Source organism: Lissotriton helveticus, chromosome 1_1 (assembly GCF_964261635.1).
Source record: "Lissotriton helveticus chromosome 1_1, aLisHel1.1, whole genome shotgun sequence".
Taxonomy (NCBI): Eukaryota; Metazoa; Chordata; class Amphibia; order Caudata; family Salamandridae; genus Lissotriton; species Lissotriton helveticus.
Window position 1 is genome coordinate 2,120,765,633 of NC_136057.1, and position 15,618 is coordinate 2,120,781,250.

Sequence of the window (15,618 nt, forward strand, 5' to 3'; positions counted from 1 at the left end):
AACAGCAGCCAACAACCACTGAAGAACCACCACCTGTCCCAACAAGACCTGTCTGGATTCCAAAAGTCGGGGATCTAGTCAGAGAAAAGATCGCGGTAAAGAAGGAATTTGGGCCTTCTTACAGAAAAGCAGTTCCTGTCTTGTCTATCAACGGGACAAGATCAGTTGTACTACCGCCGCTTGCTGGTAAAAAGGAGAACCGAGTTGTATCCATCGACCTGGTAAAACCACAATCATGTGGCCGATAACAAATAGTAGGCAAGTGGACTCCCGAAAAGTAGTAGAACACCAAGATTTGCTACAAACACAGAGGTTCAATCTAAGAGGCTAATCACATTCGAAACGCCTACAGAACTACAACAAGGACTATGCAACAATGCAATGGAACTTAGACCTCTGAAAACCCAAATAAAAACATTTAGCAGAGACACACCAATCTATAATGAAGTAACAAACGACTATGCAAGAAACAGTAATCCTGAAGCAATTGGAACAATTGACAGAACTGCATCCAGCTACTTCGTAAACTTCGATGATTCCTCTGAAGGCTTCACTGAATCAAAAACACAGCCATCAACAAAAACCTTTAAAGATAAAGTTAAAGTACTTTTGAAACAACTGAAAGAAACATATCTGATTTCTCCATGGATTGAATTTTGGGTGGGTTTTGGTGCATTTATCCTCATACTTTGGCTCATCATGGTACTAACTTTGGGACGCTTCATTGAGGGAAAATATGCTAAAATGGACACAGCAAGTCAGAAAATCAACTTGATCCTCAAACCACACACATCTTCACACGTCGAGAAAAGAGAACTTTCTTCAGTCAACTTCACAGCCAATCCTATACCGGGTGGGGTAGCATGGGACAACACTGACTACGAAATTTATGGTCCGGTTGAAATCCTGAAATATCCACACCAAATTAAGATCTCGTTGAGTGACTTTGTAAAACCAAGCTCATTTGCTGATGATTGGGACTTTGAAAGTATAAATAATATGATGTCTGACTTAGTGATGTCTGCTAAATTTACCAAACATGATTATTTGCAGGGTTCAACAAATTATGATAGTATGTACTGTTATAACCACTATGGTAACCATTTTCTACATAGATCTGCACAACCTAGAAATGTTTTAAATTATAATCAATGGGAACATTGTGCAACCCCTCCAAAAGGAAGCTCAAGAACCGTTTATGGCAAATATTCATACTTTTCAGGTTTTAACACAAGTAATGCTGAAACATTTTATTTCAAATTGTCAAATAAGACAGGGACAAAGACCATGATAACAAACACAAAATTGATATATTCAGACTCATTCTTTGAACAAATGAATACTTTTGGTTTTGATTATTGGGACAAAAACGTTGAAGTAAAGAGTGTTTGGGGTACAAAAGAATGGCAAGTACAGGGTATAGAATCTTTGTTTAGAGCCTGCATGATCCCAGAACAAATTATATTTTTAAATGACACTGTTCAACAAACTATCTGTCTTGGCCTAGCCAAAATCAAAGACTTAAATAAACCGTCTATTCCAAAACCAACAATGAACAGCAATAGCTCTACAGATGAAGAGATAGACGTAAATTATGTATTAAACCAAAACAGAACACATCCTGATTGGAAAAAGTGGTTGATCTGGCCCACAGATACTAATAACTGTCAAGACAGATTCCTGAACAAAACACAGGGGTTCAAAATGACCAGGCCAGACCCTAGATATTCCCAAAGACAACACCCAGGAATAATAACCACCTACAGTGTGGGCAAATTATGCCTTCAATGGCTACAAACTTCCACACTGGCAGAAATTAAGCAACACCTAACTTTACTTACTGATGGTGCTGACTTGCGTGATTTCATTATGGGACCGCGCAAACAGCGTCAGAAACGTTTCATAGCAGCCTCTGTATATGCAGCATACAACGAGGCCTGGAAGGTGACTCAAATTGAGACAGCAGAAAGAATACGGGAAATTGACCGTATTAATTTGGACAAATCACTTTCTGTAGTGGACAATGGGTTAATGACTCTGTCCTCCAGAATTTTTTCTCTGGACAGCATTGTGTCTTCAGCAATCGACATAATATCGCAAGACTTACTGTTGTTACAACACGGTCAGTCTCAATTGCGTTCTATTGTACAGCTAGGCTGGACGTTACAAAATCTTCATTCAGGCTATGTGCCTTGGCGTTTAATCAACACAACGTCACTATTCAATATCTTTAACCTCACTGATAAACAAATCAGTATGGCACAAAAGGGTGCTGATTATACAATCCTGAGCATTGAGAAACTCATGAGATTACCAGTGACAATGTCAGAACGACCTGTCAGTGAATGGATAATACATGGGATAATTAATATTCCAATATCTACCTTCAGGTTTCAATACTGCCAAAAATATATACAGGCTGGCATGTACGAAAAATTGGGAAAAGGGTACATTAAAACAACATGGAACTTGCCCTATTCACATGCATGGAGGGAGTCAAGGGAGAAGAATAATTACAAAAGGGGAAACAACAGTAAATTCAAACCCAGAAGAAGACACACAAGCTAAAACGAGCTCACAATTACAAGCAGAAACAAATAATAAACTGTCATTTATACCGGAATACCAGCCATCAGGTCCTCAAGATTTTCTGAATAGAGGTAACATAATGAGGCTATTAAGAGAAATTCCAGAATTGAACGACATAGAATCTCAAGATCTCTTGTCAGTAGAATTTAGGTGCACCAAAAATATGCCAGAGGTAGAAGAGTCCTTAACCTCCTGGTCAACTATAGAAATAGTTAATAGAATACTTGAAATGAGTTTGTCATTTGAAGCCTGGGGCATTACACTGAGGCGAGACGATCGGAAAAAATATCCATTTCCACTTTTAAAAACTTTAACCTTATGTAAAAAGACAAAGGCTGAGGGGATCAGCCAAAAATCATGCTTAAAAGGTGCGTGTGCGGTATCTCCGCAAAAAAATACACCGCAAAATGGACACGTAAATGCAGCGGCTCAAAGAGGCACCCGTGAACAGGCAACAGATTGGTCCTGGGTAGCTTCGGCTTTGAGCAAAAAATGCTCCTAACAAGACGAGTCATTTAGAAAAAGATACCATGTTACACCCACGGCCAACAGCTGACAATCAAGAGGAATCCATTGCTGCAAATCCGCACATGATCAGCCTCTGTTCCTGGAACGTACATGGTTTCAACAGCTTGTGCCATGACCACGAAACTGCAAACTTCTTGGATCAACACGACTTAATACTGCTACAAGAAACCTGGAACCTGCGCCAAATCTCCATCCCGGGATACATCGAATTTCACGTCCTCGCCGAAAAACCCTCTAACTTTGGTCATCCTAGTGGAGGCTTATCAACGTATATCACCCAACAACACAGATGGCATACTGAAGAAGTAGACTCTATGGTTAACTGGATACAAGTAATAAAACTCACGGAGAATTTGGTTGCCGGTACAGGCTCTTGTAATCTACTACTGCTCAACGTTTATGTTCATCCGGAAAAGAGGGAAAAAAATGAAAAACTGATTACTCTATTCACCTTGATCAGGGCTTTGCAAATCACTCATGAGACGTATTCCATGATTATATCAGGTGATTTTAATAGCAACCTAACAAAAGATGATAAGATAACGCAAGTTCTTGAAGAACTGGGCCTTTTTATTCTAAATAAGAAAGTCAGTGGGAATAATGGTATACCTATAACCTTTCTAAGCGGTAACCGAAAGTCAACAATAGACTTCACAATATTGAGCAACAGCCTGTTACCAACGGTGAGTGCTTTTTCAGTGGAACAACGAGTGGAAAGTGACCATTTCCCTCTAATTACCAAAATGATAATGTTGGTTACCGAGACGGAAAAACAAAATACCATCGTCCAGTATACTGAAAAATTTAATTTACGTAAATTAAAATGGAGAGGAAAGGATATAAAACCAACAATGGATAAAATTACAAAAGAACTGCATAGTTTAACAACGGAAGAAAAAGGAAATCTGGTAAAAACATGGGAACACCTATGCGAAGCAGTAACAAGTAATCCCCCACGTACAAATCAAAACCCAATAAGATTCAATACTAGCAAAAAGCCTTGGTACACTACTACCCTGAGGGAAGAAAAAAGAAAAATTGCACGTGAAGTCCGCAAGCAGGCATTATTGATAAAAAGTGGAAAAAAATCAAATAAAACGGAATTGAAAGTTATGCGAAAAAAATATAAGATCATGCTAAGGAAAGCAAAAATACTGTACCAAGAGGAAATGTGGACTAACTTACTAATAGCTAGTAAACACAAGAATGCCAGTACATTTTGGGGTATTATCAATAAACTGACAAGGGGGAATACCCTAAAACAGGAGGCAGGTATTGGAGAAAATATATGGACCCAGCACATTGAAAACATGTTCAGCGACAGGACGGGAGGTGAAAAAAGGCACTGTAATCCGGAGTGCAAAGTATGCGCTAGAAACGGCGACCATGCAGAAAATTTGCTGGGAAAAGGAGTTAATGCTCCAGGAGACAAGCTGAAGCAATTGTTGGGTAGTGGAAACGAGATCAACCCCGAAAACCCACAGTTTAGTAAATCAGAAAAAATATTGAATGCCGAGACCGACTCCCTAGTAACAACAGATCAGCTTAAAGACAAGATAAAACGTCTGAGAAAAGAGGGTGCAGCGGGTCCAAACGGGCTCCCAAATGCAATTTTTAAATATTCGCCTGAATTTTGGGCAGAATATTTAACTCCACTCTTCAATGCAATCTACAACCAGAACAAGCCACCAAGATCCTGGAAAGGGAGCATAATTCACCCCATTTTTAAACAAGGTGACCACAACGAGCCGGGGAACTACAGGCTGATATCGCTAACGGATGTTGAGGCAAAACTATATGGATCATGCCTATTATCCCTCCTTCAGGACTGGATGGAAGATACGAACATAATACCAATGTTCCAAACTGGTTTCCGGCCAAGGATGGGTACATTGACAAACTTGACAACCCTGGCGCTCTTGAAGGAAAAAGCTGTAAAAAGGGGGACGAGACTGTATGCTTGCTTTATAGACCTCCGAGCAGCCTTTGATAAAGTGAACAGATCCCGGTTATGGGAAAAACTAAGATCATGGGGTATCCCGAAGAAGCTATTAGAGGCAATTATAGTCCTGCACAGCAACACCTGGGCTCGAGTAAAACTGGGAGACGGTAGCAGCGTAACGGCCAAAATAAGAACACAACAGGGCCTAAAACAAGGCTGTGTACTGGCCCCAAGTTTATTCAACCTGTACATGGCAGATATTGTCAATCACATGGAGATTGGGGAATGCCATCCACCCCACATGTCAAAAATCCCAATTCCCTTCCTGCAGTATGCAGACGATATTGTTGTTCTGAGCCAAACCCCAATAGGGTTGCAAAGATCGATCAATAACCTGACAACCTACTTGGAGCACGAATGCTTGGAACTAAATAAAGATAAAACTAAGGTTGTCCGCATTGTGGATCCTAAAAAGCAAATATTCAAATGGTATGCAAATAGCTCCCCAATAAAGGAGGAAACTTCATACAAATACTTGGGTTTGAAATTGGGGCGAGGGCCGACGAACAAAGAACATAAAACCGAGCTAAAAGCAAAAACACAGTCTCTAATCTACGCATACCGGCAATTACAAAATAAACTAAGTTGTCCAAATTATTCACACCTGCTGAAAGTGATCAAAGCTCAAACCCTACCATCCTTATCATACGCATTGGCCACCTGGTGTGGCAAAGAAGCAGGGCTGTTAAACAGCCTACAAACAAAAGTATACAAGGCAGTACTAAACCTTCCAAAATCATCAGCTCCAGCACAGGTTCGCCTAGAATTTGGCCTTCTAAATCAAAAATTTCGCAGTATGGGAACCTTTGTGAAACTCTGCCATAAAATACGCACGTCGGAAGCCAACACATTGGACAACCTGTGCTGGAAAGAAATCGATACTCAACAGAAACAGCAAGTTCCAAACAGTTGGGGAAGCTATCTGTCTCAATCGCTAATCTGCATAGGAATTGAAGAATCCTGGGACATGCATCCAGACAGATCCACTTTTGATAAAATTGTAAATAATGCGGTCAAATGGGAATCCTATCTGGAAGACAAGATAGTTACCGCAAAAAGACGACACGGGTGGACCGTGATAAACTCATATACCGGGATAAAACCGCAGTCCTACCTAGAAAGCCACTTTAACAATTCGTTAAAACAAAGATATATAAAACATCGACTAGGTCTACAGTTCTCAAAGGACCTGCTACCAGCATGGAAAAACTGCCACACCGACCCCCATTGTCGCCTATGTGGATATCGAAATGAAACACTACCGCACTTACTGTGTGTGTGCCCGGCACTTAAGGCCTTGAGGAGACGGCTTTTAAAGAACATTTTTAACAAATTGAATATTCGGACTTGTAGGCAAGCCGTAATCCAATGGCTAGATGGATCATGTCCTATGCTGGCCTGCAGGGGGGTCAAATTTATGATGAAAGCCCAATCTCTCCTACAGCAAGCTGACCTTGGAATTATACCACCAACCTGAAATAACTGACTCTTACTTGCCACTTACAAACAGTTTTATTTGCCAATTTTTTAAAATGTGTTTTATGTCCCAAGTTGATCTAGATGCATTTTGTAATGATTTTTAATAATTTTATACAATAAAAAAAATTGACATGCATGTGTCAGAATAAAGGACAGAAAGTGTTTCTTAGTGGCAATAATTGTGCGATGTCACTAAGCGGTACACTTCTGTGTAATGGAATTAGTTTGCATGGAGCCTGTGAAGGGAACTCAAATAACCTTTCATGTCACCAACTAGGCGCACCTGCAACAGAGATAGAACCATTCTTTCAAAGACTCTATAATGGGAGTTACGTTCTAATTGTGGACCGCAGATGCTGTAGTCTTATGACCGGGACTCCTTATCTCGTAACTACGACTGCGAAGGTCAAGTGCTGTGGACGCTTATTGTTCCCCAGCTCCCTTCCAGACAGGGAGGCAAGGGCATGGCCCAGCTTGAAAATTACTTCTATTCGAATAGATACTTTAAGCAGAATGAAAACAGTGCTTCTTCAGACGCCGACCAGGCTCACGTCATCAAAAGAAACGTATGATCTCCTAGTCGCAAGGACGACTGCAGAGATTCACTCATTGTTATCAACTAATTCCCCCATACATTTCGCAGAAATCCTGAATGAAATCTTAAATATTTCTGATACCAGTGGAGTCTCAAAAGTATTTAAGACAGTATTTTCGATGGCATTAACACCATTCAAAGCCATACTGGGTATTTTTCCAGATTTCGTCCATTCGATTTTTGGCGGACTTCCCCTCATTTTGGGACTATTTGCAGGAATCCTATTCCTAGTCCTTATATTTCGTTATGGCAAACAATGTCACAGACAAAACACCTGCGACAAGGGAAGAAACAATCCTAGCCATTGGATACCGGGACCGGATATCAAAAATCCTGGGACTATCCCGGCTTAGAGACCTGAACATGACTTGGTTTCTTTCATTTCGACCAATGTGGCAACGATGTGTTTTACCTGTATTGAGGTGCTTGCTATGCGGAGAAGAATGCGTGTTAGACACCTGTCTGACGCTACAATCAGATGCGCCAATGGATGCAGAAACATTGTTGAGTCCAATAAAGGCTCATGCTTTGTGCTGCCCTCAACGGCTACCAATCCTGATGACGGCATTCGTGGAAACTTCACCACTACGATTAAGGGGTAGTGAAGTTCAAGATGAAAGCAGCATTGATCAGGTACGACCTTCTGTCAGCAATTCTAATCAAAACGTCAATGGAGACAATCATGCGCACGAATGCATGGTTACATCCTTTTCCGAGTTAGTGGAACTCTCCCAGGAAGCTGTTGACAGCTTTTTCGACAGTCTAAATGATATGATGTTCTCACCAGAGCAGAAATACAGACTTTTGAGCAAGCTCGCACACGGCGTTCCCTGAATTTGGCCTTCAACTAGAATAGCAAAATACCATGAACAATTTTCCCTCCAGTTCACGGACAGCAATTTTTTTCAGCAGCCCCAAAATATTTTTACGAATTTTTCGGGACACTTAATTTCTGCTTAAAGTAAGAACTATTCTTAGAGAACTAAAATTTCTATTTTTAGATACTTTATAGACATTAGCTGCCCGCTGGTATGTTCATAAATATTTTATTCTGTGATGGAATGGTCTCGAACCTTTTTTCTGTATTAAGAGCCATTTCATGTGTAAATTATCGTATACAAATTAGTGATAATGTATAGATATGCGTGATTACTTTAGCATTATTCTACAGCTTGAGTGCATATATTACATGTGACTGTTTTTTCCGTATATTTGATAATTTCAAAATGCATTTATGTATTTTGGGGTGGTAAGGTATACACGATACTCTACAGTATGTTTTACTATGAATAGATTTGTAAATATGTCCATAGTTAGCGTGGAGTGGGTGTGATGTATTCCTATAGGTTCTGTATCGATCCCCCTATTCCTGACCCTATTCTGGTTAACAAGTTAACTAGCAGCCATCCCATGAGGCAGAAAACCCCCATGATGCAGGAACCGTTATCTGATTAAGCCACACTACGGCACAGGAACGTGTTATCTGATTAGGTCATAACGCTTGCCATCTAATTAGACAAGCGATATTCCTCCAGCCCCTGATAAGGCATACGGAGTTCTCAAAACAAATCAAACCTATGACAGACCTGGGAAAAACCCTGCGGCCATTGTTTTGATTTCACCGAGAACTTCAGCAAAAGAATGTGCTAACGACCAGGTCGTATGACATCCTTATTGACGTATCTATGTCCATCCTTACGTCAATCTCGGCACCTTAAAGGTATAAATATTACCGATATTGCCCTATGCAAACACACGCGGTGGTGACGAGATCGGAGCAGCCAGACTTGCCGAAGCCCAGAGCAGAGCAGACCCCGCTGGCGCAGCCCCGCCTTCCTGACGCGCTGAGAACGAGACGCTGCTTTCTCCTGCCGAGAAATCCAGCTCCGGCGCTTCCGGGTAGCCCTCGCAGGCAGCCTGGAATATCGAGACCAGAGACGAGAGATACCATCCCTCATTCATCCTAGACTCCAGGTACAGAACTGAATAACCCCTCACAGAGAATTCTTGAGTCAGTCACTTGGCAAAACAAACTTAACTTAAACTGCTACTTTCTACTCCCGCCCACGTATTAGGCTTAGGTCAGGTACATCTGGGGTAGGCGTAGTTAGAAACACCAGTTGAGTATGATTAGTCAAATGTATATGTGTATGTATCTATTTTATCCATTTTAAACCATCATATGGCTTAGAAACCATATCAATGTTTTTACAGTATTATTTTATACTTCTGCTTTTAATGTATGCACTTTACTTAACCATAAGTATTGCAATAATATCGATCCATTTCTCTTGTATGAGAAAAGAGACTGATCAATAAATAACATCTTTTATTGAACACGCCCGTCTCTTCCTTTTCTCTACAATCTGGTGAGACTAAGAATGCACGTACTGACTGAGTAAAATAAGTCGTCTTTTGTTTTCACACGACTCTAGAGATACACTCTTGATTAGGGGAGAGCAAAGTTGTCATGTTCTATGGTTGTCAGAAACTAAATCCCTTCTTGTCTATCCAGGGAGGTTCAACTCCTCCTTGCCTAGTCGAGAAAGTTTCTAGTGAACTCTGAGCTAGCTGGCAAACCCAAAACTTTAAGTCTAATATCGACAGTAGTAGACCTAGTTAACGTCTGGTCTAGGCCTATACTATTGAAGGTATTATTCCAATGCGCAGAGCCTATTGGGATAATAGGAACTACACTACACTGCGTGACATCTCCTTATATTTATTCAATATAGCACCAAAGAAGCAGTGATCCTTTGGGCCTGGGGGGGTCTATGCAGCCCCTATATATTTCTTTCATGCTGTCCCAGGGAGGTGGTGGTCCCTGGGACACAGGGGGGTCCAGGTGGCCTCCCTCTAACTTTTTTGATTATGTTGTCCCAGGGAGGTGGTGGTTCCTGGGGTCCGGAGAGTCCAGGGGGTCCATGTGTCACTCCCTTATATTTAATTATTGTAGCCCTGGGGAGTTGGTGATCCCTGCGGGCCGGCGGGTCTATTGGGAAGCTAAAAAACTAAAGGTTCAGGGACGTTATAGTTAGAAAATAGAATAAAAAGATTTAAAACAAAACATAAAAATTTGCTTAAAAAACTCAGGTCAAAGGGACATTAATATTAGGTTATGAATTTACCCCACAAAACCATAGAAATTCATCAGTTATAGTTAGAGTTATTTCAAGTAACTATAACTCGTGCTCTCACCATAAATTAGCGGTGCAGACTGCGAGAATACTTTAGGCCATTCTCTAGTTTGTAGGGAGGTTACACTCTATGGCGCATGTAATGCGTCCAAGCTAGATTTGTTATGTTATCTGAAAGGTTCCCCGGCTGCTGTGATTCATCCGGCATACAGATTGCTCTCTAATGGGAGTTATTTGATGTTGAATAGCCAAGGTTACTATTGGATGAAACCGGGATTACCATATCTATTGACGTTTCTAAAGTATTCACCTGTTGCAAACAAGGGCTATTTCCAACTGTTCATACAGTTAGGGATGCAACAATTTAGCCTTCAATAAAAATTTCAAATGTGAACTTTGATGCTTTCAGCACACTGAAAGCTTTATTGTTTCAGAAGGAAGTAACCTTACCATCTGCATGAGAGATGTTTGATCTACAAGTTGCTGGGTCTTCCTCTGGGATACTGTTGCACGAATCTCCCACACCATTTTGGGGAACTTGTTCACCACATTTTAAAAATGTTTTGTACTGTCGGAATAATGTACTGTTTTAAAACGATTGGCTCCAGATTGGTTAGTACATTCCAGATGGTCCTCTGAGTTATTTCATCTTTCATATACTCCAAGCTGGGAAGCTTTTTTGAAGGCTTACTGCTTGTCCTATTTCTAGTTGTTGGACTACTGATTTTATTCTATATGTTCTGCAATGCAGCCAAAAGAGGATGGCAGTACCACATGTGCTACTATGGGGCCGATTCCTATTCCTATTCAGGTCGCAAAATGTACCGACCGGCACAGACCTGGAACGGAGACCGACCGACATGGATCGGCGCTGTTCGACCCGTGCAGTAAGATACAACGCATGTGAGTTACAACCCAACCATACGGAACACAAGCCGCATGATCGAACCGTACGGAAATAAGTGATTCGCCTGACCAGGAATCATACCAATTGACACACATCCGGAATGGACCCGACCGACACGTACCTGCGCTGTACGACCCGCGTAGCACAATGCAATTCGCGTGAAATGAGACCAACTCGCACGTAGCACGATCCTGAAGACCGAGACGTACAGAAAACAGTGACTAGCAAACAATAGACCCCTTTGCGTCCGACACATACGCCAACTTCGAGAAACAGCAGAATGTCAGTGTGACAGACTTGGGTTACTCTGCAAGAGCCACTGGCAGTGTCCGTCCCGGTCGAATGAACGACTCCATAATGCCCAACAAAACCAAAGAAATAGGACAAAAAATGGGTCTAAAAAGCAATTACAAATCCAATAAATAAAAAATAAAAAAAGGAACAAAGGCGCACCCACAACTCCAACTACGTAAAGGCCAGAAATCCCTATCATGATCCCTTGCAAGCTACAGACATAGGCCAGCAGACAACACCACCACACTGCAGAGACAAACCACAACTCACACACCACACAACAACTACACCATTTGCACCACTCAAAATTAAATCACAGATTCACTGACAAACTCATACCCACCACACTCACATCCTCACACACACATCAATCCCCTCAACCACCCAGCACCATGCCCCCCAAGAAGAATCCATAGTTCACAGATAGTGAGTTGTCATGATTGATTAAATACTCAGAGTAGAGCCACAGTTGTTTGGCACATTGGTCCAAGAGACCCCCATGTCACAGAAAACAAAGATGTGGGAGAGGATTGTCTGCACACAAAGGATGATATACAGAACAGGTACTACGATGTGCGCTAGAGGGTCAAGAAGCTCATCGACAGGGAGCATGCCTTGAGCAATCAGACTGGCGGTGGCCCTCCTGCCAAACCAACACACTTCAGGTCCTGGGAGGAGAAGGTGCTGGCCATCCTACCACCGTAGAGCATCCATGGATTAACAGGAATTCCAGAGCCTGGTGAGTTCATGTTAGAAATCGGGTAAAATGTGGGGAGAACTAACCATCCCCTTGGGAGTTCTCATCTCTAAGGTGGAAAAATCTGGACAGACCGTAGGCATTGGTGTGTTCTGTACCAGGGCAGTGATCCACTGTGAAATCCATACCCTGTAGGGAAATGGACCACCTCAACAACTTGGGATTCTCACCCCTCATATCCATCAACCATTTAAGGGTCCTGTGGTCTGTCTGAACCCGAAAGTGAGTCCCAAACAGGTATGGTCTCAGCTCCTTCAGCGCCCAGACCACAGCAAATGCCTCACTCTCAATTGCACTCCACCTCTGTTCCAGGGGAAGTAACCTCCTGCTTAGGAAGGCTACCGGTTGGTCTAGTCCCTCCTCATTGATCTGTGACTGAACAGCCCCTATACCATGCTCTGAGGTGTCTGTCTGGACAACAAATTCCTTTGAAAAGTCGGGCGCCTGAAGCACGGGTGGGGTGCAAATGGCAGTCTTCAGGGCGTCAAAAGTTTTCTGACAGGTGTCAGTTGAGTTTACCTTCTTTGGCTGCTTCTTAGAAGTCAGCTCAGTCAAGGGTGCAACAATGTTGCCATATCCCTTGACAAACCTCCTGTAGTACACCATGAGTCCTAAGAATCTGCATCTGAGTCTTGGGGGTTCCCACACCAGGATAATTTCAATTATGGGCTGAAGGGGCACCACCTGGCTGCTCCCCACCTGGTGCCCCAAATACACTATAGAACCCTGCCCAATCTGGCTCTTACTGGCTTTGATTGTGAGGCCTGCTTCCGCAGTGCCATCAATACCTCCCAGAGGTGGCGCAGGTGGTTCTCCCAAGAGGAGCTAAAAACTGCAATGTCATCCAGGTAGGTGGCACTGAAGTCTTTCAGCCCGACCAACACCTGGTTGACCAACCTCTGAAAGGTGGCAGGAGCATTCTTCATTCCAAAGGGCATCACCCAGAAATGGTAGTGCTCATCGGGTGTGGAGAATGCTGACCTCTCCTTTGCTCCGTCAGTCAAGGCGATCTGCCAATACCCTGATGTCAAATCAAATGTGCTAAGGTAATTTGCAGCCCCCAACCGATCTACGAGCTCATCAGCTCTGGGGATGGGGTGCGCATCAGTCTTTGTGACTGAATTGTGGCCCGATAGTCCACGCAGAACTGAAGTTCTGGGGTGGTACCAGGCGCTCCAGCTTTTGGTACCAGGACCACTGGGCTGAACCGAGGGCTGCTAGAGGACTCAATCACCCAAGGGCAAACATTTTGGTAACCTCATACTTAATGTAGGCCCATACCTGGTCAGTCACTGGGTAAGCCTTGTGCAGTAGGACGGTCCCCAGTGTCCACGTCATGGACAAACCAATCAGTGACATTAGGCACCAGGGAGAACAGATCACTGAATTGCCCCAACAGTTGGCAACAATCACCCTGCTGCTCAGGAGTCAGTGTAGTGGAGGGCACCACACCCTCCACTGACCCTTATTGCTCCCCTGCCCAAGGGATGTCAGGAAGGGGCTCACTCTCCTCCTCCATCCCAGCATCAGTGGCCAGAAGCATGCCCACTTCAGACCTCTCACAGTGGGGCTTCAGGCGGTTAACATGCAGGACCCGCAAGGGGTTCCTGGGAGACTGCAAGTCCACCACATAGGTAACAGGACTCTTGCTCTCCACCACCTAAATGGGGCCAGTCCACCTATCATGGAGCAAACAGGGCTCCACTGGGGCCATGACCCAAACCTTTTGTCCAGGCTGAAACTCGGTCAGAGTGGCATTCTGATCGTGCCAGTGTTTCATCTCTTCCTGGTTGGCTTCCAGGTTTGCCTCAGCAAGTTTCCTGAAGTGCAGAGTCTGGTTTCTGAAGGCCAGCATGTAACTAAACACATCCTGGGAGGTTTCCTGGGAGATTGCTCCCAGCCTTCCTTGACCAGACTCAGAGGCCCTCTTACCGGGTGACCATAGAGCAGATCAAAAGGACTGAACCCTAAGGACTTCTGTGGCACCTCACGGTAAGCAAACAACTGGCATGACAAGAGGACATCCCATTTACGCCTCATGGGCTCACCTAGGCCCATAATAATGCCCTTAAGGGTCCAGTTGAATCTCTTAACCAGCCCATTTCCCTTTGGGGTGGTAAGGAGTGGTGAACATATGCGTTACCCCATACTCCTACCACAGAGACTTCATGTACTTTGAGATGAAGTTAGTTCCCCTATTGGTCACCACCTCTCTGGGGATTCCCACACAGGAGAAAATCCCCATTAGTGCCCATCCCACCACGGGGGCCGTCAATGTCATGAGCGGGATGGCCTCAGGGTACCTGGTGACATGGTCCACCAAGACCAGGATGAACGTGTTAGCCATGGCTGTCTTGGGATCCAGAGGACCCAGAATATCAATGCCCACTCTCTCGAGATACTCACAATGGGAAAGGGCTGTAGTGGGGCCTTAATCTTACCTCTACTCTTCCTACTTGCCTGGCAAGTCTAACACATCCTGCAGTGAGCATCTGAGCTCCTGCACATCTGGGACCAATAAAAGTGGGTGACCAGCCTCTCAAAGTTCTTGGTCTGCCCCAGATGTCCGGCCAGTGTCACATCAAGAGCCAACCCCAGTAGGAAGGTCCTGAAGCGCTGGAGTACCAGCAGCACACAGGCTGACCCAGGCTCAGCAACCTTAGGCTCGCTGTAAAGGAAGTCATTCTCCTAATAGATCCAATGTGACCCTGTCTGATCACCTGCTACCTGGGCGGCGGCCTGTTGCTGCACCCCTCAAGAGAAGGGCAGGTTCTCTGTTGCTCACAAAATTCCTCCCTTGAGGGCCCCCCTTCCTGCTGCTAATAGGTCAGCTCCGGTAGGTCCCCCAGTTCATCCACTTGTTCTCCTGTAGGTTCCAGGGCATCTCCCTCAATATCAGCTCCCTCCGGGAACGTGGGAACTGTGGGGCCGGTTTCCTACTCCCCCTACCCCTTTACTTTGGGACAGGGGCCTCGGCCTCGGCCATACTTTCAGGCTCCAGACCCTCCTGAACACCCTTCTGAGCTGTCATGGACTAAGTGGTCACACACGCCCACTCAGTCAGACCCAACATTTCCAAATGAGATTTTTTCTCCACTGTAGCCCACTGGGAGTTCTCTAGATCATTGCCCAACAGACAGTCTACAGGCATGGCGGGCGTCACAGCCTCTTGAAGAGTTCCTGAGACCCCCCCACTTGAAGAGAACCTGAGCCACCTCACACTGGCTCTCTGAGTTGTTACACTACGGGGCAGAATGCATGGGGGACAACCTACTCTTTGGACACCAACCGGGAGCTGACAGCAGTCACACTAGCTCCAGTGTCCCTGAG